This window comes from Rutilus rutilus (genome assembly GCF_951802725.1).
Source record: "Rutilus rutilus genome assembly, chromosome: 13".
Classification (NCBI taxonomy): domain Eukaryota; kingdom Metazoa; phylum Chordata; class Actinopteri; order Cypriniformes; family Leuciscidae; genus Rutilus; species Rutilus rutilus.
This window is the reverse complement of record NC_140218.1, coordinates 2707351-2730006: the sequence shown is the minus strand read 5'-3', so window position 1 is coordinate 2730006 and position 22656 is coordinate 2707351. Positions and strand designations below refer to the sequence as shown.

At 35.8% G+C, this 22656-nt stretch overlaps 1 protein-coding gene and 1 long non-coding RNA gene across 2 annotated transcripts in view; one reads left to right on the top strand and one right to left on the bottom strand.

Annotated features, from left to right (window-relative positions):
* The window catches only part of LOC311302520 (uncharacterized protein), a 747744-nt gene that overhangs the window by 81986 nt on the left and 643102 nt on the right, over positions 1-22656 (top strand). The gene's annotated exons all lie outside the window — the stretch shown is intronic.
* LOC311302593 lies at positions 2165-10576 on the bottom strand. The gene is made up of 6 exons (XR_014629609.1): positions 10381-10576; positions 9957-10126; positions 5447-5512; positions 4574-4607; positions 4357-4455; positions 2165-2848 (listed from the first exon to the last, which is right to left on the bottom strand). It is a non-coding gene; the product is annotated as an uncharacterized lncRNA (long non-coding RNA).

The window sequence follows — 22656 nt, the reverse complement described above, 5'->3', positions numbered from 1 at the left end:
TATTAAGAGCATTATTGAAGAATTTAAAGCAAAAGCTGGTGTTTCAATATCTTCTAATTGGGAAATGTTTAAATACCAGTGTAGAAAATTCTCGATTCGATTTAGTAATCAGTTAGCGAAGGCAAAATCTTTAAAGTATACCTTTATATTAAATGAAATGAATCAAATTTTAGGCAAACAACAGACAAGTGAAGATGATAAAGTAAAACTGCACAATCTTAAAGAAGAATTAAATAACTTTTATGCAGAAAAGGCTAAGGGTGCCTTTATTAGATCAAGAGTGGCTCAAATTCAGAGAAAAAAATTCAGCATATTTTTTTAATTTAGAAAATAAAAGAGGGAAATAATTTCTCTAAATATTGAGGGCACTTTGGTCACAGATGAAGCTAGAGTTTCTCATTTTTATTCTCAGCTTTATTCTTCTTCATTTAAACCTCGTTTTGCTGTTAGTTTCTTTGAGAGGGTTCAAGCATTCACACCTATTATAAGTGATGGAAATCGGTCGTCTTGTGAGATGGATTTGACAATGGAAGAGTTGGATATGATTATCCAGAAAGCCCCCCTCAGTAAAAGCCCTGGTCCAGATGGACTGCCTTTTGGCAAGACATAGAAAAGCTTGTTTTGGAAGTTTTTAAAGACTGTATAAAGAAAGGAGAATGAACTGAGTCCATGAAGCAGGGCTTGATCACTTTAATCCCAAAGACTAACAAAGATTCTTCATATTTAGATAATTGGCGTCCAATTACTTTACTTAATTCGGATTATAAATTGTTAGCTTCCCTTTATGCAAATAGATTGAAACCATGCTTAGAAGAAATTGTCTCAGTTTCCCAATCTGGCTTTATGAAAGGTAGGCATATAGCAAATAATATTCGGCTTGTTTTAGATATTTTAGATTATAATGAATTGATCAACGATGGTGCAATCATTTAATTTTTAGACTTTTATAAGGCCTTTGACACGGTCGAGCATGAGTTTATGTTTGAATCTTTGCGCAAATTTGGTTTTGGCTCTTCCTTTATTAGAATAGTTCAGACTTTGTACAAAAATATTGTGACCGAGCGTTCAAACAGGGTTCGCCTAACACTTAGAAATAAGAAAATAATAAACGATAGCAGTTTGAACTCTTCACTCTTCTCCACTTTATTATCCAACACCTCAGATCACCAACTCCAAAAACCCGCGACACTCTAGTACCAGGTGCGCATGCGGCATGACACATGCCTATCTACGGCAAGCCCCGAAGGGAAAAATACATTGCATACACACATATACAACGAGCGCCAGTACATCCAGAGTTAGTGCATCATAACAGAATTCAACAAAGTCTGTTAAAATATGAACAGCAGTGTATCTTTGGTGAATGGTGTTTCTCCCCGGTTTACGATTAGCAGGGGCATCAGACAAGGGTGTCCTTGTTTTTATTAGTCACAGAGTTTCTTAATATTTGTATTACTCGCTGTGTAGATGTTCAGGGTCCCTTACGAAAATTAACCATGGTTTTACTATGGTAAAACTGTAGTTAACTACGACCGTAGTAACCGTGGTATTTTGGCGGAAACCATGGTATTTAAAAACCATGGTTTTGATACCATGGTTTTACCACAGTTATATTGTAGTAATACTATAGTAAAACGGTAGTTAACTACAACCGTAGTAACCGTGGTATTTTGGCGGAAACCATGGTATTTAAAAACCATGGTTTTGATACCATGGTTTTACTACAGTTATATTGTAGTAATACTATAGTAAAACGGTAGTTAACTACAACCGTAGTAACCGTGGTATTTTGGCGGAAACCATGGTATTTAAACCATGGTTTTGATACCATGGTTTTACTACAGTTATATTGTAGTAATATTATAGTAAAACTGTAGTTAACTATGACTGTAGTAACCGTGGTATTTTGGTGCGAACTACGATTTTTAAAAACCATGGTTTTGATACCATGGTTTTACTACAGCTATATTGTAGTAATGCTACAGTAAAACCATAGTAACCATAACTGTAGTTTTCTCCAAAAACCACAGTTACTACAGTCATTGTTACTATGGTTTTACTGTAGCATTACCACAGTGTAGCCATGGTTTTACAAAATTCTTGAAATTACATTTAAGCCATTTACTTACAACAAACATCTACAAAATAACAACAGAAAGAAGTTACCATTCTATGATACAGACTTTATTACAGAAATACATAATCTGAAAAATATAAACTTGCATTTGTTCTCACATGTGACAAAACAATAAACTACAAAGTTATACAAAATTATTGGTGATAAAGTGGTGCTGTGCAATGGTTAAATTCAGTTGCTAATTTACAAATAAAAAAATAGCTATTTGTTCCACTGTAATAATGACTTAGTAAACATGACTTAGAGCACCTTTAAATACACAGCATCTACCTCCTCTAAAAATGTCTTTAACATGTAAACACGTGTCCAACACAAGCATGTTTGCAATTTATACTGTACATACATTAACAAGATGACAACAGCATTACTTAATTACTTAAAAACATTACTAAAAGTTTAATGGAACATTCTTACATATACTACTAAACAAATTCAGAAGAAATGAGCAGTTCTTTGAAGAATGTTTAAAATGATATCCACTCACAAGAGATGAACACATGGAGTCTCCTCATGGGGGATGAACAAGAGATGAAGACATGCAGTCTCCTCAATGCGGATGAAAATTCTAGGTGAAGAAGTTTTCTTCAATAACATGTGATGCAGCGTCCATGCCAGTAGTTGTCAGTATGAAGTCTGTCAAATAGGCCAGTAGGTTACAGTCCAGCTTTGGTTTGGTTCTGTCTTGACCTTCAGCCCAAATGGACACAGGAGCTAAAATGAGAAGAATACACACCACATTAACACACAGCTTGCTGGAATACTCCACTGTACTATTGAGTAGCCGAGTAATAATGTCCAAGAGCAATAATGTCCATTCAGCCAGTGTTTTCATAAATAACCCATCAAAAGCCAAGCAGAAAGAATGTACATTATATGATCAGCTGAGTGTATTCTCCTTTACTTATACTCTTGAAAGGTTAAACAGAACAAAAAGTACAAGTCTCTCACATTTACATCATTTCACGAAAGAGAAAATGAGATGGAGAAAGTATTGGTTTGAGTAGAGACATCTGTAACCAACAAAGGGATAGAGCTCTAGACACTCAATTCAATCGTAAATGCATGATAACATAATCAAGAAAGGTTTTTTTCTCACCCAAAGCTATTGTATTGTTTCAACCTGGAAAACAGTGCATGAGTCACGTGGACCTATTTTATGGTGATTTTTCATTCCTTTTACAGTTTAAAAAAAATATCTGTTAAATTTAACTACATGGAAAGAACAAATCAGAACAGTCTTCCAAATAGGGGTGGACGATATGCCAAAAATATCATATCACGATTCTTTTTTCAGGAAAATCACGATTCACGATTTTATAACGATTCTTTTTTATGTTGGTTTTACTATTTTGTGACTGAGCATTACAGCCAAACTAATGTCCATATTTTAAAAACAAAGCCATAGGTAACAACATATAAAATGAAAAAGAATGGAAGACAGGGGCGAAGATAAAAAAAAAGTAATTATTTTGTTTGTTATTAAATATTAAGATCAAAGACACACATTACACATACACAACTTAATATACAAATTAAATAAACAGTGCTTTATGTTTTCAGCTACAGTAGGTGTATTAAAAAGTAATTAAATGAAATTAAATGAACAAATATGAAAAAACAAAACATAGACTTAATAAATTATACATTTATACTTAAGCAGTGAGTGATTTTCTCTTTGCATTTTGTTGTTTTATTAGTTTGCATTCACTTTAGAAATAACCGACTTTGTTTATGTAAACCTTGTGTGTATTTGACAGTATTAGCACAATAAGACTCGAAAGATAACTTAGTCCAGTATCCAGGCGCTGGTAGACAGGCTTTTAGTGCATGTACATGCTTCACGTGTAGGCGCTGAGAAACACACACGCTAGAACAGCGCATCAGCACGCGAATTAAATGTTTAACCGACAAGGCTTTAAAGCACATGCAAATTATGAACTTTTGTGAACTGCAGTGTCCCGTTCCACTGCGCTAACATTTTATGTGAATATACGTCGCGTTGTTCAGTATGTTGGGACAGAGGCGCCAGAACATCGTCATATCGCACACCCCTACTTCCAAAGTTCACGTTTTGTGTTCCAGAGTCATAAAGGTCTGAAAAAACGTGAGAGTAAATGACGACAGATATTAAATATTTTTTGGTAAGTTACTTATCCCTTTAATGTTTATCATATTTTGGGGAGTTATACAAAAATTAATTGGTTTGTAAATGTACTTACCACTAATACACTTGAATTGCCAATAGAACTCGCTTTCTTCCAGTCCAAGAATTCATTTTCTCATGTTGGTATAGATTGAACAGGTTTTTTTTTGGCAGACTGGGGACAACAACAACAACAAAAAAAAGATTTTAAAAGACAAAAAATTGATATACAGTACATACCATATAATCATTATATGTTTATTAATGGTATTCACTATGACTTCACTATTTACCTGGCAAACAGCTGATGGTTTCACACTCTCTTGTCTGTATTAAAGAAGATGATAATTAGAAATTACATTTTTGACAGTCACAAATTGTCCAATGTCATTAAATGTAATGCTTAAGACCCGTGCATGGATTGACAATTCTGTGTGGATGTCAAAATATATTAACAATACGGAACAAGATTTTAGATTCAAATTCAATTTGAATTGGTTTTAGATCTGCCAGGTTCTCACAGCAGCCAATCACAGCGCACTCCCTCTCCCACTTCGGTTCACCTTCGTTCATCTTATGAACACAACTGAAGATATTTTTAATGAAATTCTGAGGGCTCTCTGTCTCTCCATTTGGAGCAATGCAACGAACACATTCAAGGCCCAGAATGATAGGAAAGACATCATTGAAGTAATCCATGTGACTCCAGTGGTTTAACCGATTTTATGAAGCGATGCCGGTGCTTTGCTTGTTTTTGCAAAAAAAAAAAAAATACTGACCTGCAATCCAGTAGGAGGAGCACTGCGACATATGCGAATTGTGTTGACTCAAGACCGGAAGTTGTTCCGTGAATGTGCTTTACATAATAGTATTTTGTAAATATAGAGGTAGATTATGCTGGGGGTTTTTTGCGCAAAACAAAGCACTTGCATCGCTTCATTAAATTGAGGTTAAACCACTGGAGTCACATGGATTACCTCAATGGTGTCTTTACTACCTTTCTGGGGCTTTTAGTTGCGCAGGCTACCAATGGAGGAACAGAAAGCTCTTGGAGTTCATTAAAAATATCTTCATTTGTGTTCCGAAGATAAACGAAGGTCTTACGGGAACGACATGAGGGTGAGTAATGACAGAATTTTTTTTTACAATTTTTAGCGGAACTATACCTTTAAGGAATCCTGGAAACACCTTAATTCAACCACAGCATGCACTCTGTCCATTTTCTGGAATTACTGAAATGCAGATAAGAAAACAACAGTTTCACAAAAAAGCACAGCAGTTTTAAATGATTCACTTAAGCTTCATATAAAGTACCCAGAAAAGTTCAATGTTAGCTGTAACCCTATTTTACAGCGCAAATCCTCTCCATACTGTGCACTTTTATGATAGAAGCTTGTTCCCACATTTGAGAAACTATGTGTTTACACAAAAATATTGCTTTAACTTTAATTTGTCATGCACTCTTTAATGTGCAAAGTAGAGCTAGGGCTACTGTATGATGAAAAGCAAGATGTTCACTAAAAAATAAGATTAAGAAGTCACATGGACAATATTTTTGATACTTTCAGAATTCAATTTAACCTGTTAACCTGTTAAGCTGCAACCCCACTTTTGATAAATCCCCAGAAATGACATACCCAAACTGAAACAGATACAGTTCATGAACCCTTTGTACTAAAAGCACAAGTATAATCTCATTTGAAAAGCTGACACCTGGCAGTTTATTGTAAATGTAGAATTAATTATTGTCATAATGAAAAAATTGTTATAAATAGCTTTAAAGTTTTGTAAAGTTATTAGAAATTTATTTTTATGAAACATCTTCATGAAAATAAAATTGAAGTTGGCACTGTAGCAATCTAGAAATGCACTGCAGCTAAAGCCACATGTCTGACCATATTATATTTAAAATATGAAGATGATAAGTCTAAAACTCTGTATTTAGTTGAATGTTTTTCAAGATAGAAGCACCTAGAGCTAGCTAGCATGTTAGTTTAGCACACCATCAATACATGACAATTTATGAGATTAAAACCATGTTTGTGCTCCAAACTTACTTAAAACGCAAGTGAAGTGTTTTAAATAATCTTCTGTGATCTAATTTGGCATCAGATAAAAAAAATCAGACAGAAAATATACTATTTGATCATATTCTGCACAATGGTGGTCTATATAGATTAGCATTACATTATAAATATAATCTATTATTATGAAAATACCTGGCATGGCTTGAAAAACACAGGTAACTCAAATATCATTGCAATCATGTTTATTGTCTTCAAAACGTCTGTATCTGCATGTTACAGCGCAAACTCTCTGTTAGCTGTGTGTGTATCACTGACGTCCTGGAATGTCACATGATTATGGCTCTTCTTCATGTTCTATATATGGACTATTATTGTGCATATAGCGCCCTCAGGCTATTGGTATGAATTGAAAACACAGTAAATGAGAGTGCCAAACACTCAAAGATTACATCGACGCATTTGTGTATAAATTTAATAAATATTATTCCTGTCAATAGAAATCTGATGTAAATCTATGAGAATCTATCAATATTTCTCCAAATCTGCACATTTTTGAGCTAAAGCCTAGAAGGACGTTGTTTTGTGTATCGCTGTCATGACGACAGCACGGGAGTTTTTTTATGAATGAAAGCGGCTGACGCGCATAATTCATATTAAAGGTATCGACTCATTTTTCAATTTCATAACTCCTGACAGAAATTAAGAAATAACTGTCGCTATAAGTTTCTCAGAATACAATAGTGGTCAAATACTGAAACTTGAGTCTTATATCTTTTTAATGATGTATAGTTTGTCAAGGTATAACATTAAATCTGATAGTAAATTTGAACTAAATATAAAAAAACGCTTCAGTGCGTTTTTTTTATTTAGTTCAAATTTACAATCAGATTTAATGTTATACCTTGACAAACTATACATCATTAAAAAGATATAAGATATTTGACCACTATTGTATTCTGAGAAACTTATAGCGACAGTTATTTCTTAATTTCTGTCAGGAGTTATGAAATGAAAAAAATGAGTCGATACCTTTAATATGAATTATGCGCGTCAGCCGCTTTCATTCATAAAAAAAACTCTGTACTGTCGTCATGACAGCGATTCACAAAACAACGTCCCTCAGGGCTTTAGCTCAAAAATGTGCAGATTTGGAGAAATATTGATAGATTCTCATAGGTTTACATCAGATTTCTATTGACAGGAATAATATTTATTGAATTTATACACAAATGCGTCGATGTAATCATTATGAACGCTGCATACGCTGATTTACTGTGTTTTCAATTCATACCAATAGCCTGAGGGCGCTATATGCACAATAATAGTCCATATATGGAACATGAAGAAGAGCCATAATCATGTGACATTCCAGGACGTCAGTGATACACACACAGCTAACAGAGAGTTTGCGCTGTAACATGCAGATACAGACGTTTTGAAGACAATAAACATGATTGGAATGATATTTGAGTTACCTGTGTTTTTCAAGCCATGCCAGGTATTTTCATAATAATAGATTATATTTATAATGTAATGCTAATCTATATAGACCACCATTGTGCAGAATGATCAAATAGTATATTTTCTGTCAGATTTTTTTATCGGATGCCAAATTAGATCACAGAAGATTATTTAAAACACTTGACTTGCGTTTTAAGTAAGTTTGAAGCACAAACATGGTTTTAATCTCATAAATTGTCATGTATTGATGATGTGCTAAGCTAACATGCTAGCTAGCTCTAGGTGCTTCTATCTTGAAAAACATTCAACTAAATACAGAGTTTTAGACTTATCATCTTCATATTTTAAATATAATATGGTCAGACATATGGCTTTAGCTGCAGTGCATTTCTAGATTGCTACAGTGCCAACTTCAATTTTATTTTCATGAATTTCTAATAACTTTACAAAATTTTGAAGCTATTTATAACACTTCTTTTCATTATGACAATAATTAATTCTACATTTACAATAAACTGCCAGGTGTCAGCTTTCAAATGAGATCATACTTGTGCTTTTAGTACAAAGGGTTCATGAACTGTATCTGTTTCAGTTTGGGTATGTCATTTCTGGGGATTTTTCAAAAGTGGGGTTGCAGCTTAACAGGTTAAGTAAATAAAGGGATAGGTTATTCTGGAAATTAATTACTCACCCTCATTTAGTTCCAAACCTGCAAGACTTTCGTTCATCTTAGGAACACAAATTAAGATCTTAAAGGTGCCTTATGCAACTTGGAGCCACCTATAGGCAATTAGTTGAATTACACTGGTAACGGTTACTAACGGAGTTTGATTGACAGCTTTGCTTCCCAGTAGGCGGAGACACTTTTTGTTTGCATAACGTTGTTCTCATGTTGACCTACTCGCAGAAATAAATCCTACTCCTAAATCAATGTTATTATTATTTTTTATTTAATAAACAGCCTTTTCTCTACAGATCAAGCATTATAATGTGAATATCATATTGGAGAGAGTTTTACCGTGCATGTATGCTGCTGTAACCGGAAGAGGCGTGCACGCTGTTTGAATACTGAATGGATAATGATTGACAGCCGCAGAGGAGGGAAAACGAGTTTTCGTAAACTTTAATGATGTAAATAGACTTCTGTCCCTCACATTAAGCTATGAAATAGGCTTCAGATGAATTTGTCACCCAAACTGACGTGAAAAAAGCGGGAGGCGCCAAAAAGCGCGCTGTTTGCATCCCTGTGATAAATGAGGTATTACATTACTGTACATGTCCAACAGATACGCGGCCAACTCTGCATCGCTCTTCAATCCAAATGCAAACTTCATCTGCCGCCATCTGACAAACGGCAAACCCAGATTTACTCTGATTTTACTCCGAACTTTATCCGATGCTCTCTTTAACTTTACATTTTCCGTCAGTCTTAGTACACGATGCAACTACAGAAGAGTCAAGTTTTAAATAGGAAAAATATCGAAACTCTTTGTTCATTTTTTTAAGAGAGATGCTAATGGTCTTGTTTACTTCAATAATCTATGCTAAGCTATGCTAAAAGTGGTACCGCCAGACCTGGAGATCAGCTGAATGGATTCGAAAACTTTAAAAAAGATTAAACTCAACTGTTTAACTTTGGGGGAGTTGTAAAATGAACATATTTCCAAAAAAAAAAGTGGAGTATCCCTTTAAGAAACTCAAATAACTCATTGTACTGATACTTGCCTCACAGCTGAGGATGCAGGAAGACTTTCAGATGTGTGATGAAAATCAAAAACACATTTGCTGAGTTTCAACAAAGTTCTCTGTTAAAGTGAATGACCTGTATATGACTTAGGGCAGAATCAGGTAAATTAATCGCAATCATTTAAACACAGAGAACGAGTGATCAACTATTTTATCTGTGCACTGTTCGGTGGTGTTCAGTCATTCAACTGCATACAGTATTGTGGACTAATGTAAAGTGCACCAGCATGGAACCTCTGGTTAAGCATTCATTTACAATAATTACCTATTAAATGTGTACTCACGACACAGAAACTCAATTGCTTTAAAATATATTTGCAGACGGTTATCACCGACTCGATACGTAGGCTACCTAATTACACAATTTACACTCGTTATTGTCATGTTAAGTTGTAACGCTTTATACATTTGTTATTTGGTTAAACATAAACACAAAACCCACCTTTGAATTTCCTCTTCTCTTCATCTTATAATTCGGGTCCGGCCTCTGTGAAGAGAGGGCGAAGCCATGTTTGTTGTGGTGCTCGTGCTCCGAAGTTCCCGCTCTCCATCTAACTTATTTGAAAATGCAGTAACGGCTGCAGCGACCTTGGGCAATCAGATTTATGTTGCCTAATAGCAAAGTTAACATTTAACAGTTATAGTGGATAATGGAGAACAAACGCCATATTATGTGTACACGCAATTACTTAATACTAGTCAAAGATTAAAAAGTCTAACTTAGCCTAATTATAACTTACAAGTCAAACATGGCTAAAAGCATTCGGTGCAAAGCTAGTTTAACTCGCTAAATTAACGTCAAGTGGCTATAACATTTATATTTTCGACTTGTGAACTACAAATAAACATAAATTATCAGAACTCACCTTTAAATTTCGTCGTCTTCAAGTAAAATATTTCAAAAACAATAAACTCGATTGTAGTGTAACGATAGCCTGCTTCCAGCTGTCAGTTCAGAAAATTCCTTGGCTGAAGCGATTTCGACCAATCAGCGTCTGGTTGCTATGCCACATACTCAATGCATCAACCAATCATGAATGAAACAGTCATTTGACCTATCACTGCACGTGAGAACAATTACATTTTTTTTCCAATTGCTAACACACAATTTTGCAAACAATTTTTTTCCTGGTTTTATTAAAATACTTAACACAATTTACAAAACCACACACCTAAACTGCAAAATACCTAATATATCATGCAAAATGAAGCACTGCAACCAAAACTACATATTGGTTGCACACTTCATCACAAAATGGCATACACACTTCAATCATAATTATCACCAGATTTTTGTCTAACCAACTATACTGTTGGGCATAAAATCACTTTAGTACGCTTTGCCATAATACTAAAATAGTTCAAATTGTAGAAAATTCTTCAGATTGTTCACAAACATATTTGCAGATACATGTATGATGTTGAAACATTATTTTTATTTTTATTTTTTTTCACCTAACAAGTCAGTGCAACATATGCACAGCAGATATATTTATATTGGACTGAACAAAAACATGCTCACAAAAAAAAAAAAAAAAAAAACAGTACACTGAAAACCATGGTTCATTTTGTAGTTACTATGGTTTTACTACAAAAACCATGGCTCATTTTATGGTTACTATGGTTTTACTACAAAAACCATGGTTAAACCAAGGTTATTGTAGTAAAACCATGGTACATTTGTAGTTACTATGGTTTGACTGGAAAAACCATAGTTTAACTATGGTTCATTTTGTAGTTACTATGGTTTTACTACAAAAACCATAGTTAAACCATGGTAACTATAAAAAAAACCATGGTTAAACCACGGTTATTGTAGTAAAACCATGGTTAATTTGTAGTTACTATGGTTTTACTGCAAAAACCATAGTTAAACTATGGTTCATTTTGTAGTTACTATGGTTTTACAGCAAAAACCATAGTTAAACCATGGTAACTACAAAAAAACCATAGTTACTACAAAAAAACCATGGTTAATTTTCGTAAGGGGTATTGTTGTAGCTGAACACACTTTTCTAATTAGTCAACTGGCGGATCACACCTGTCTGTTTTTAAAAGATGAGAAACAGGTTCCTGTTATTTTGGAAGCTTTAAAAACATTTTCTAATGCTTCTGGTCTCACTAATCGAAATAAAAGTGAAATTATACCTATTCACAGTCTTGAAAAAGGTCATATAGAAGGTATTGAGGTCAAAAGTTCTGTTAGATATTTAGGCATTTTAATAATAAGTAAATCATCCAAAGATAGAATTTTAGATAATTTTTCACAACGGACAAAAAAAATGAAAGAATGTCTTTAATTGCTGGCCACAAAGAAATGTAACTATCTATGGTCGTGTCTTGATAGCTAAAGCTGAAGGCATTTCTAGGATTGTTTACCCAGCTTTGTCCTTATATGTCAACCCGTAAACTTGCTCATCTATCGACTCTATACTATTTCAATTCTTGTGGAAAAATAAAACTGAGTATGTTAAAAGGAAGACTCTGATAAGAAATACTTTGGAGGGAGGTGTGAATGCTTTGGACTTCAGTACTCTCAGTCAGGTTTTCAAGATCGGCTGGATTAAACGCTGCCTGAATGCTGATTCTCATCTGTTATGGTTTCACATACCTAAAGTTATCTTTGAAAAATGTGGAGGGTTACATTTTTTTATTGTCTTGTGATTTTAAATGCAACAAACTTCCGTTCAAGCGTGCTAATTTTCATAAGCAGGCCTTGGAGGCCTGTAAGCTTGCCTTTTGCCACAATTTTTCCCCTCATAGGAGTATTATATGGAATAATCAGAAAAAAATCTATCTTTATTAAGGATTGGGTTGACAAAGGTGTTCTTTTTGTTTTGGATTTGTTGAAGAAGGATGGCAGCTTTTATTCCTACAATGAATTTATCATTCCTCACCTAAAGTTTATAACTGGGTTAGTAATTCTATTTCCCCTAAACTTTAGCATATGGTTAGGTCATACTGTAGCTACAGAGTATCCGTTTGTGAAATGCCCCAGTTGTCTATTGGAGGTTTGGAGCTTTCCAATGTCAAATGTAACAATTTTTGGATTAGAAGATTTCTTATTAGGAAAATCAGCTGTCATCCTAAAGCTTTTTTCAAATGGAAATGAAATGATCCTTCTCTTTCTACCATTAATATATGGACTGGCATTAATAAGTTTCTGTTACCTAACAAGTGGAAAGAGCTTCACTTTAAAACTCTACATAATTACTATCCCTGTAACTCTCTTCTTTCTAAATTTAAGTTAGACATCTCTTCAGACTGCGCATTCTGTAATTCTAATCTTGAAGCAATACCACATTTGTTTTTTTTGAATGTGATTATGCAAAGGAGTTCTGGGAAAAAGTAGCCTGGCTTATTTTTTCTGCTTATTACAAACTCTTTATTTCTGAGGTTGTGAATGTGCTGTTTTTGATTTGGGACTCCGGGTCAAAGGAGATGGATGACAGATTAAAACTACTTACTTTATGTGGCGAGTTTCATCTCCATAAGTGTAAAGTTACTGATTCTAAGCCCAATTTTAGACTTTTTTGTGTTGATTTGAAATTATTTTCTGACTCTCTTTGTTTATCAGCTAATAAGAAAGCTGCTAAATCTTCTTTGTTGCTCAAAGAAATTATGGTTTCATTGTAAATTACTTCCTGATTTTCTGAAGATTATTTATTTATGTATTCCCATTGTTATTCATTTCTAATTACTTGTATTCTTTTTTTGTATTTGTAGTTTCTATGAATGTTTTGTTTTTTCGTAGACTATCCCTTATTTGCTGCCTTGCTTTACTTTGAGTTTACTGACTTATTTTTATTTTATTTTACTTTTTTTTGTGCTTGATACTGTATCCCCTGTGCTTTTTGTTCAATAAAAAAAAAAAAAAAAAAAAAAAAGGCTTCCTGAACCACTGAGACCTCGCAGCCATAGACAGTATATAAACTGGAGACAGCGACCCCATTGGATTCAACGGAGACAAGTGAAGGCAAATAGAAGCTCGTACTTCCTGATGGTCGAGCGTACTGCGCAGACTCAAACTGAGCTTGACGACGTAGATGTGACGTGAGCAAACCGTCTGTCTTCTAGTGGCTGTGTCAAGCGAAATCTGAATCATTCCCTTCCGAAACTCGCAGAGACGGAGAGTGTGAGTAGGAGCTGTCCATGAGATAGCAGCAGGAGAAACTTTTGCTAAGTATTCTAATTAATTACTTTGTCATTTTGCCTCCACATCCCCCCGATTGCCCGCGAGCTTCTCCTCCTGTCCATACGGTAATTCTCTACTGTGCGACAGAGAGTCGCGTGGGTATGACGCAATCGTTAGCCTACTTTTACAAAAACTGCTTCTACGGGGCCATAACGTAACATACAAGGTAATGGAGCCTTTTATACATTTTCGTGTTTCTTTAGAAATAAATAATGGACAAATGGAGTCTTCAAACGCTTCAGATGTGAAGATATTCGCTGTCAAAGTGACGTCAAAATGAATGGGAGTCAATGGGATGCTAACAGCAGGTGATGGTCCGCTAGCCAATGGCGGCGCCCGGGGGTACCTTCAAACTAATATGGAACGCTTACCCACTGCTCGCAGCCCATTGCTTCACCCAAAGGTTCATTACTCGAGCTTCATTCAGCATTGCTCACTACTGACACCTAGCTGTGCAAATACATAGCAGACTAATTAATAAATTTTGAACCAATGTCCATTGCCTGGGTATAAAATAAAATATGTATCTTTCTCTGTCTGAATTTATTTATGCAGAGACAACTGTCACACACACACTTAATTATTCATAAATTGTTTGGATAGTGACAGTATGAACAGCAAAAGTGACTCTGTGTTGAGTGCAGTGCTAATGGTGGAGGGAGTGTAATAAAGTAAACTGCAACAGAATAGTCTGGGGTGGGAAAAGTCCCTCTTCTTGGACAAAACCTCTCCAGCCACAGAGGATGCAGGAGAACATAAAGATGGCAGTGCCAGCTGGTGTAAATGAGGACACTGATGCTTCTGTTGAGGCCAGACAGGGGAGGATCTCCTCTTTATTGCTGGCTCCATTACCAGGAAAAAGGAAGAGGTCACAAAAAGCAAACAAATCAAAAAGCAGTCCAGTCCAGATCCAAAAATACAAAGCAATCCAAATAATCCTATCTAATTAATATAACAAGACTATAATATAGCTAGGCCTACTATAATTAATAATAACAATATACTATAACTAATCTAACCTGATATAATGTAATAATATACAGCCCTAACACATATATGACACAATAACGACAATGACAATGGGAGTTCTCTAACTCTCTGACTCTCTGACAGTACAACTGCTTCTGCTACTCCTGCAACAGCCACAAGGGGGCGCGAGTTTCGAACCCGCTTTATCCGGAAGCGACACTCAGACCGAACCGATGACGTATCCACACAAACCGAGGCCTCGTTTGTCATTAGTCACGTGATTTTCACGTTAACAACACAAACCTTGAATCGCGGCTTCATCTGGCACGCCCATTTTTTCTCGACACAAGCTCCTGTCTTGTATGCATTTGCAAGAAGGCATTAATCGTCTCTATTATGTTTATTGAAGAGCCGCATGGAACCACAATACTGTCTTCAGCTTGTTTACATAAGGGCCGCTTATTCACTTTCTTGTGACTTTAGCATTCCGTACTCCTCGAGTCCCCCTAGTGGGCTGGAGAGAACATCACAGCTAAAGAGGGTTTTTTTTTTTTTTTTTTTTTTTTTTATTGCAGAACTTACACATAAATACAAGCTCAGGGAAGTGAAGCAAGGTTGTATCACTTACAATGAACAAACAATGATACGAAGAGAAAAAATAAAATAATAATAATACATAAATATCCTGGATTTGCATACAGCACACTATGTTATATACACTCACCTAAAGGATTATTAGGAACACCATACTAATACTGTGTTTGACCACCTTTCGCCTTCAGAACTGCTTTAATTCTACGTGGCATTGATTCAACAAGGTGCTGAAAGCATTCTTTAGAAATGTTGGCCCATACTGATAGGATAGCATCTTGCAGTTGATGGAGATTTGTGGGATGCACATCCAGGGCACGAAGCTCCCGTTCCACCACATCCCAAAGATGCTCTATTGGGTTGAGATCTGGTGACTGTGGGGGCCATTTTAGTACAGTGAACTCATTGTCATGTTCAAGAAACCAATTTGAAATGATTTGAGCTTTGTGACATGGTGCATTATCCTGCTGGAAGTAGCCATCAGAGGATGGGTACATGGTGGTCATAAAGGGATGGACATGGTCAGAAACAATGCTCAGGTAGGCCGTGGCATTTAAACGATGCCCAATTGGCACTAAGGGGCCTAAAGTGTGCCAAGAAAACATCCCCCACACCATTACACCACCACCACCAGCCTGCACAGTGGTAACAAGGCATGATGGATCCATGTTCTCATTCTGTTTACGCCAAATTCTGACTCTACCATCTGAATGCCTCAACAGAAATCGAGACTCATCAGACCAGGCAACATTTTTCCAGTCTTCAACTGTCCAATTTTGGTGAGCTCGTGCAAATTGTAGCCTCTTTTTCCTATTTGTAGTGGAGATGAGTGGTAGCCGGTGGGGTCTTCTGCTGTTGTAGCCCATCCGCCTCAAGGTTGTGCGTGTTGTGGCTTCACAAATGCTTTGCTGCATACCTCGGTTGTAACGAGTGGTTATTTCAGTCAAAGTTGCTCTTCTATCAGCTTGAATCAGTCGGCCCATTCTCCTCTGACCTCTAGCATCAACAAGGCATTTTCTCCCACAGGACTGCCGCATACTGGATGTTTTTCCCTTTTCACACCATTCTTTGTAAACCCTAGAAATGGTTGTGCGTGAAAATCCCAGTAACTGAGCAGATTGTGAAATACTCAGACCGACCCGTCTGGCACCAACAACCATGCCACGCTCAAAATTGCTTAAATCACCTTTCTTTCCCATTCTGACATTCAGTTTGGAGTTCAGGAGATTGTCTTGACCAGGACCACACCCCTAAATGCATTGAAGAAACTGCCATGTGATTGGTTGATTAGATAATTGCATTAATGAGAAATTGATCAGGTGTTCCTAATAATCCTTTAGGTGAGTGTATGTTATACACTATGTTTTATAGATAAAAAAAAAGAAAAAAAGAAAAGCATAACAACAAGGTTAAGTCATATCTTTGAATAAAACATCATAATGCATCAAAAAAATTGCACTTTGTTTGTTATTTGTAAGTCTAAGGGAAGAAATAAAAGAATTAGGGTCAGCCAGAAAAAGAGGGAAGCTCAAAGGAGACTTAAGCCATTTTTGCTTGTGGATGAAGAATTTTGCATATGAGATAAGGAAATTAACAACATGTTCAAGGGACATCCGCTTTGGGTTTTCATAATAAAAGATAACCTCTTTGAGAATGAAGGTGTGGGTCACATTTGTAGGGCCAAAAACAAAAGCACTTAAATTAGCCCAAAATCTATTGGTTACATTACACTCACAAAATAAATGGGTGACAGTTTCCTCAACAAAACCACAAAAAGAGCAAGTCTCATCAATATCAGAATATTTAGAAATAGAAGAGTTAACAGGATAGATTTTATGAAGGATTTTATAATGAATTTCCTTAACTTTGTTGGATACACAAAATTTACTAGGCAAAAGCCAGGCCTTTCTCCAGATTACGTTTGTTACAAGGGATCCCCAATAGAATTGACCCCTTGGAGTAACCTTTCTCTTCATCTGAAAAATTGAGCGAATATGTCTGTTGTTGCATTTTCGATCTCAAAAATCTATCGCGCCCAAGCGTAAAGCCGGATAAACACTATTACCTTTACTGAAGGTAAGCTGATTTTTAATTAGCTGAATTAAACCTGCTGGGATAGCTTTTATCAAGGAATTATATTCCTTTGGTGGAACTGGAAAGTTATGGTGATTCAAAAATTGCTTGTAAGTTAGAATATGACCAGAATCATCAAAGACAGATAGAATGCAATTAAAATTATTGTTAAACCATCTAGGGGAAAAGAGAGATTTATTTCTAATGGTTATATCCGCGTTATTCCAAAGGAGAACTTTGTGGGGGGAAAAGCAATGGACAAAACACAATTTCCACGAAAGAAGGCATTGCTGATGAAAGTTAGATAAGGAAATGAGTAACTTGCTAGGTAAAAAGTTACACTTTAATAGGAAAGACAGGCCACCCAGTTTGTTAAAGATATTATTAGGAATGAAAAACCATAACGACACTGGATTCACAAGGCATCTTTTCAGCCAGTTTACTTTAAAGGTGTTTCTAGTATCAGCAAAATCTAAAAAGTCAAGGCCGCCTTCACCTCTGGAATTAGAGAGTACTTCTTTTTTCAATTTGTGAGGCCTATTTTTCCAAATAAAATCCAAAAATATTTTGTTAATTTCCCTTATAGCTTTATCATTGATAAACAAAGAAAGAGCAGGGTATACAAAGCGAGAGAGCCAGGCCCGGCGCCACGAGGGGGCAAAAGGGGGCATTGCCCCCTCAGATCTTATTTGTGCCCCCTCAGTTTCATTTTTGTATTCATGGTTACAAATTAAATGATTAACTTTTTGAGCGGTACAGTCCCATATATGGGATTTTTTATTTCAGTGCCCCTGAGAGTACGGTCCCACATTTGGGATTTAGAATGTTTAGTGACGACATAACGGCCAGATTCAAACTGTGCTTTCGCGCGTTGGTTGGTGCTGAGCCAGAGTCGGACGCGCTCAACGCTGTCATATCACAACTATGCAGTGTTTTCAACCTCACAATGTTTATTTTAGGTTTCAGACATTTAAATACACATTAAGCACTAGTAAAATAATACATTTGGAGTTTGTAAAATACACACTGATGTCTGTGGAAGCAGCAATAACAATCTATTCAAATATAATTTGCCGACGTGTGTTATTCATATCAGACAAACACAGTGGTAGTGACTATAAAGTAGTTTACTCTATTCTTCTATTCCACTTTCTTGCATGTATTTCGGGAGAAATTGATGACTCACAGGATTCTCTGAACTGCGGCACAAAGAAACAGCCATCTCACGTTATTATAGATCAAGATCAAGATTATTTATAAAGGTTTTTAAATGACCAAACACACTCACATACACATTTTTGAGAATCGGAAATCAGATAGAATAAAATGGGTTTAGCAAAATCTGTTGATTTTGAATAAAAAAGGGAAAAGGAAATAAAAGCGATACATCCACGGTGTGTCACGTGACAAATATGACGTGTCGCCATGGAAACATTAAGGGTTTCCGTTCTAAATTCTAAAATAACAGTCGCCTTGAAAAAACTCACTATGGGGAGTCAGTTAGAATATTAAAATTAAGCGTGAAAGGGTTAAAATATGCATAATAAATGATGCTGCCTTATCTTTTTTTACTAAGCAAGTTATCAGTGTGTATTGTTCATTGATGGTATAAAGTTAAGCCCCCTTAACAATTTCACATGCCCCCTCAGTCATTTCATTCTGCAGCCGGGCCTGGAGAGAGCCCTTCCACCTTAGATAAAAGGACTCTACCGTATAATGAGAGATCTCTCTGAAGCCAGATGTTGAAGACGGTTTTAGTTTTTGTCCTTTTATCAGAAAAATTTAAAAGATGTCTGGTAACTGGATTTTTAGTGATATTGATACCTAGATATTTCACACAGTTTTTAACTGGGATCCCCTCCAATGATGTCTCATCTATATCATGAATTGAGATAATTTCACACTTTGAAATGTTAAGTTTTAGACCCGAAGCACATGAAAATTGTTCCACCAATTCCAGAGCATTAGGTAACTGTTTTTTATCCTCCAGGAATAGTGTGGTGTCGTCAGCTAGCTGTGTAATTTTAAACTCTCGATTAAATATAGAGATTCCTATCAAACTTTCATTTTGGTTGATCCTTAGACAAAGTAGTTCAGTGGCTAAAAGAAATAAAAACGGGGAGATTGGACAGCCCTGTCTGACTCCACGATGGATGTCAAACCTTTTGGACGTATCAAAGTTAACGATCACTGAGCTGTTAATATCTCTATAAAACATGGTTACAGTATCAATTAATGATTTACCGAATCCAAATAACTCAAGAGTGCGAAAAAGAAATTTGTGTTCTAAAGAGTCAAAAGCTTTTTGAAAATCAAGAAAAAGTATGAGACCATCTGACTGAATTAAATTAGAGTAATCCAGCACATCTAATACTAACCTTATTTTATTAGATATGTAAGGGATAATCCACGGCTAGCCATGCATTAAAGGATTTTAATGCACGACGTAGAGGCGAAGAACCACCCGACGCGAAGCGGAGTGCATTACAATTCTTTAATGCATGGCTAGCCGTGGATTATCCCGCTTATACCTTGGTTATTTGCCAAGTTAAAAATAAGTTAAAGCTGTAACTGATGTTTACAGTGTAATTTTTTAACAGACGTGTAAAAATGACGGTTATTTCTTAAGTTAAGGCTCGTCAGTTCTTGCACTCCGTCCGCTTTAAATAAAGTAGAGCCATCGGATTGCTTTTATTTGAATGAATTCACATTTATTTAAATTCATTATTAAAAGAGAGAGACAGAGAACTGAAGGAGAAGGAACAGAGAGAGAGAGAGAGAGAGAGAGAGATGCGTGTGCGAGTTACCTGTGTGCGTCGATCTCTTCTTTAAAGTCTAGCAGCTACAGTCCCCTCATTGCTTAAGCATATAGCTAACTTAATGATTCTTTAATGGATTTATTACAATTATTTATGAATGACAGGCAACACTGATACAAATTAAACGAAATTCAAAAATCATCCATTTAGCCTACCTAAACGTTTTCATATGCGTCTCTCACTCTGCTTGCAAGTGTATCTGTGTTACTATGGTTACCAATGTAGCGGATTAATTTCGAACTGTAATCAAACTGACTGGAACTACCTGTGCATTAAACGGTTTTACTGCACACCTTCCAGCCAATCAGAATCGAGCATTTAAACAGCCCATGGTATAAGTGACGGCCTTTCATGAATCCCGACTGAGATTCTGAAATAATGTTATTTAGACCAGAACATAATCTTTTAGCATAAACAGAGGCTAACATTTTATAATCTAATGTTAACAGAGTATAGGCCGCCAATTGTCAATTAATAAAGGGTCCTTGCTTGACTTGGGTATAAGGGATATAACTCCCTGTTTCATTGTAGAGGTCATTTCTCCCTGACTGATGCATTCCTTATACATATGAAATAAAGGCAATTTAATAAACTCCCAAAAGTGAAGATAGAATTCTACGGAAAGCCCGTCAATACCAGGGGATTTACCTTTTTTCATTGAGTGCAGAGCTTGATTAATTTCATCTATTGACAAATCAGCGTCACAAATTCGACTAAACTCACGATCAATAATTGTAATACGGTGTCTAATTGTATCAATACATTTTTCACAGCTGTCATAGTTAAATTTAGATGTAGCCTATAAAGATTGCTATAAAATTTGCTAACAAATTCTGATATTTCTTTTGGATCTTTAGAGGTAACTCCATCGATGTTAAGTGCTGAAAGAGCTTTCCTCTGACTGTTTCTTTTTTCCAGGGCAAAGAAATAGCTAGAATTCTCTTCCCCCTCCTCAAGCCATTTTGCCCGAGACCTAATATATGCACCTTTGGCCGACTCTAAATAAACTCTATCGAATTCCAGATTTAATTTTTTTATTTCCATATCTTCTTCTTCTGAAATCTTATCTTTGGCTAGTAATACATTAAGTCTATTAACCAACTCTCTCTGAATCAATTTTATGTTTAATATTTTTAAGTTCCTTCTTTTAACTGCAATATATCTGGCCTTATATTTAAAGAACTCCCAATTTTTTTATAATCTCTGGTTGATCCGGTAAATAATTCTTTGGTAAGATTGACACAACTAAAGAGGTAATTCACAATACCCTTACAGCTCCGACGCCTCGGTTCAAAGGTCACATCATGCTGGGCAACTCGAGCGGTTGGTGTATTTTGAGCTGGGACAGAGAAACATAGGGTCCACTTAATTTAATAAGATTTAAATCGTATGGTTGCTTAGTATTAGTTATGCATTTGTAAAGACACTTTTGGAGACTTTCAACAACAGGTTTGTGTATAAACGGTACTTTCTCAGCCGTTTGGTCGACATACACCGCGAAAGATGGAATTCTGAACGGGTTCTGAACTGGTTGCAGTTCCACTCTGGCTCCACATGAGGGCGCTCGCAGGACGAGTGCAGAATGAATGGAGGTCTACGGAGCTATAGTCCTCAAAATCCACTTTTCTCAGGATATAATTTTCTGTCTGGTAATTTGAATGTTGTATTCGAAAGGAGATGCAAAGAAATTACACATTGCTGGGTGTTAGATTTTTTAGAGTCACTTATTTGCTTTAAAAAGTCTTTTAAAATGTCAATGACGTCATACACATCGTACAACCAGAGATACTGCTTTCAAACAGACGCTGTACGAAGCAGTACATAAAGTGTTGAATGAAAATGTCTCTGAAACATCTGTGTGTTATTTGGCAAATATTGCATTTATTTCACTTCAGCTGTGGTAAAGTATGCAAACACCACGTGAGCGGTCACTACGGGAACCAGGAAGTGTCCGACTTCACGTCTCCGTTTGTAGCTCCTCCCGCCGGTGTGGCGAATTATACGGTCACTCTGAAGTATTCGGTAACCCTGAGGACCCAAGCAATCCGATTGGTTCAAAGCACGTTTTATGGGTAATCGCTTTAGTGCCTGGTTATAAATCATACAAAATTATTTTATTATAGAAGACGTTTGTACTACGTTTTAACGAGTCATTAATGTATTTAATGTATTTTAAATGATACGTTTCATATACTAGTATTTAACCGAAGCTATAGATTGTGAAATTAAACATTTCTCGTTGTTCGTGTGTTTTTTAGTTAGCTTAGATAATAGCATAGCATACAGCTAACGTTATCCGATGATCGTGCTATGAGCTTAAACTGCACTGATACTGCCTTACCGTATTCACAGCCATTCGTAATGCAATTATAATTATGTAATTATTTTTTATCCTCAATAATCAGCGCAATATGTTACAAGTACACTTTTATTTATTAAAAGAGCCATAAAATAATATTTATTTGTGTATATTACTATTTTTGCTATTACATTTA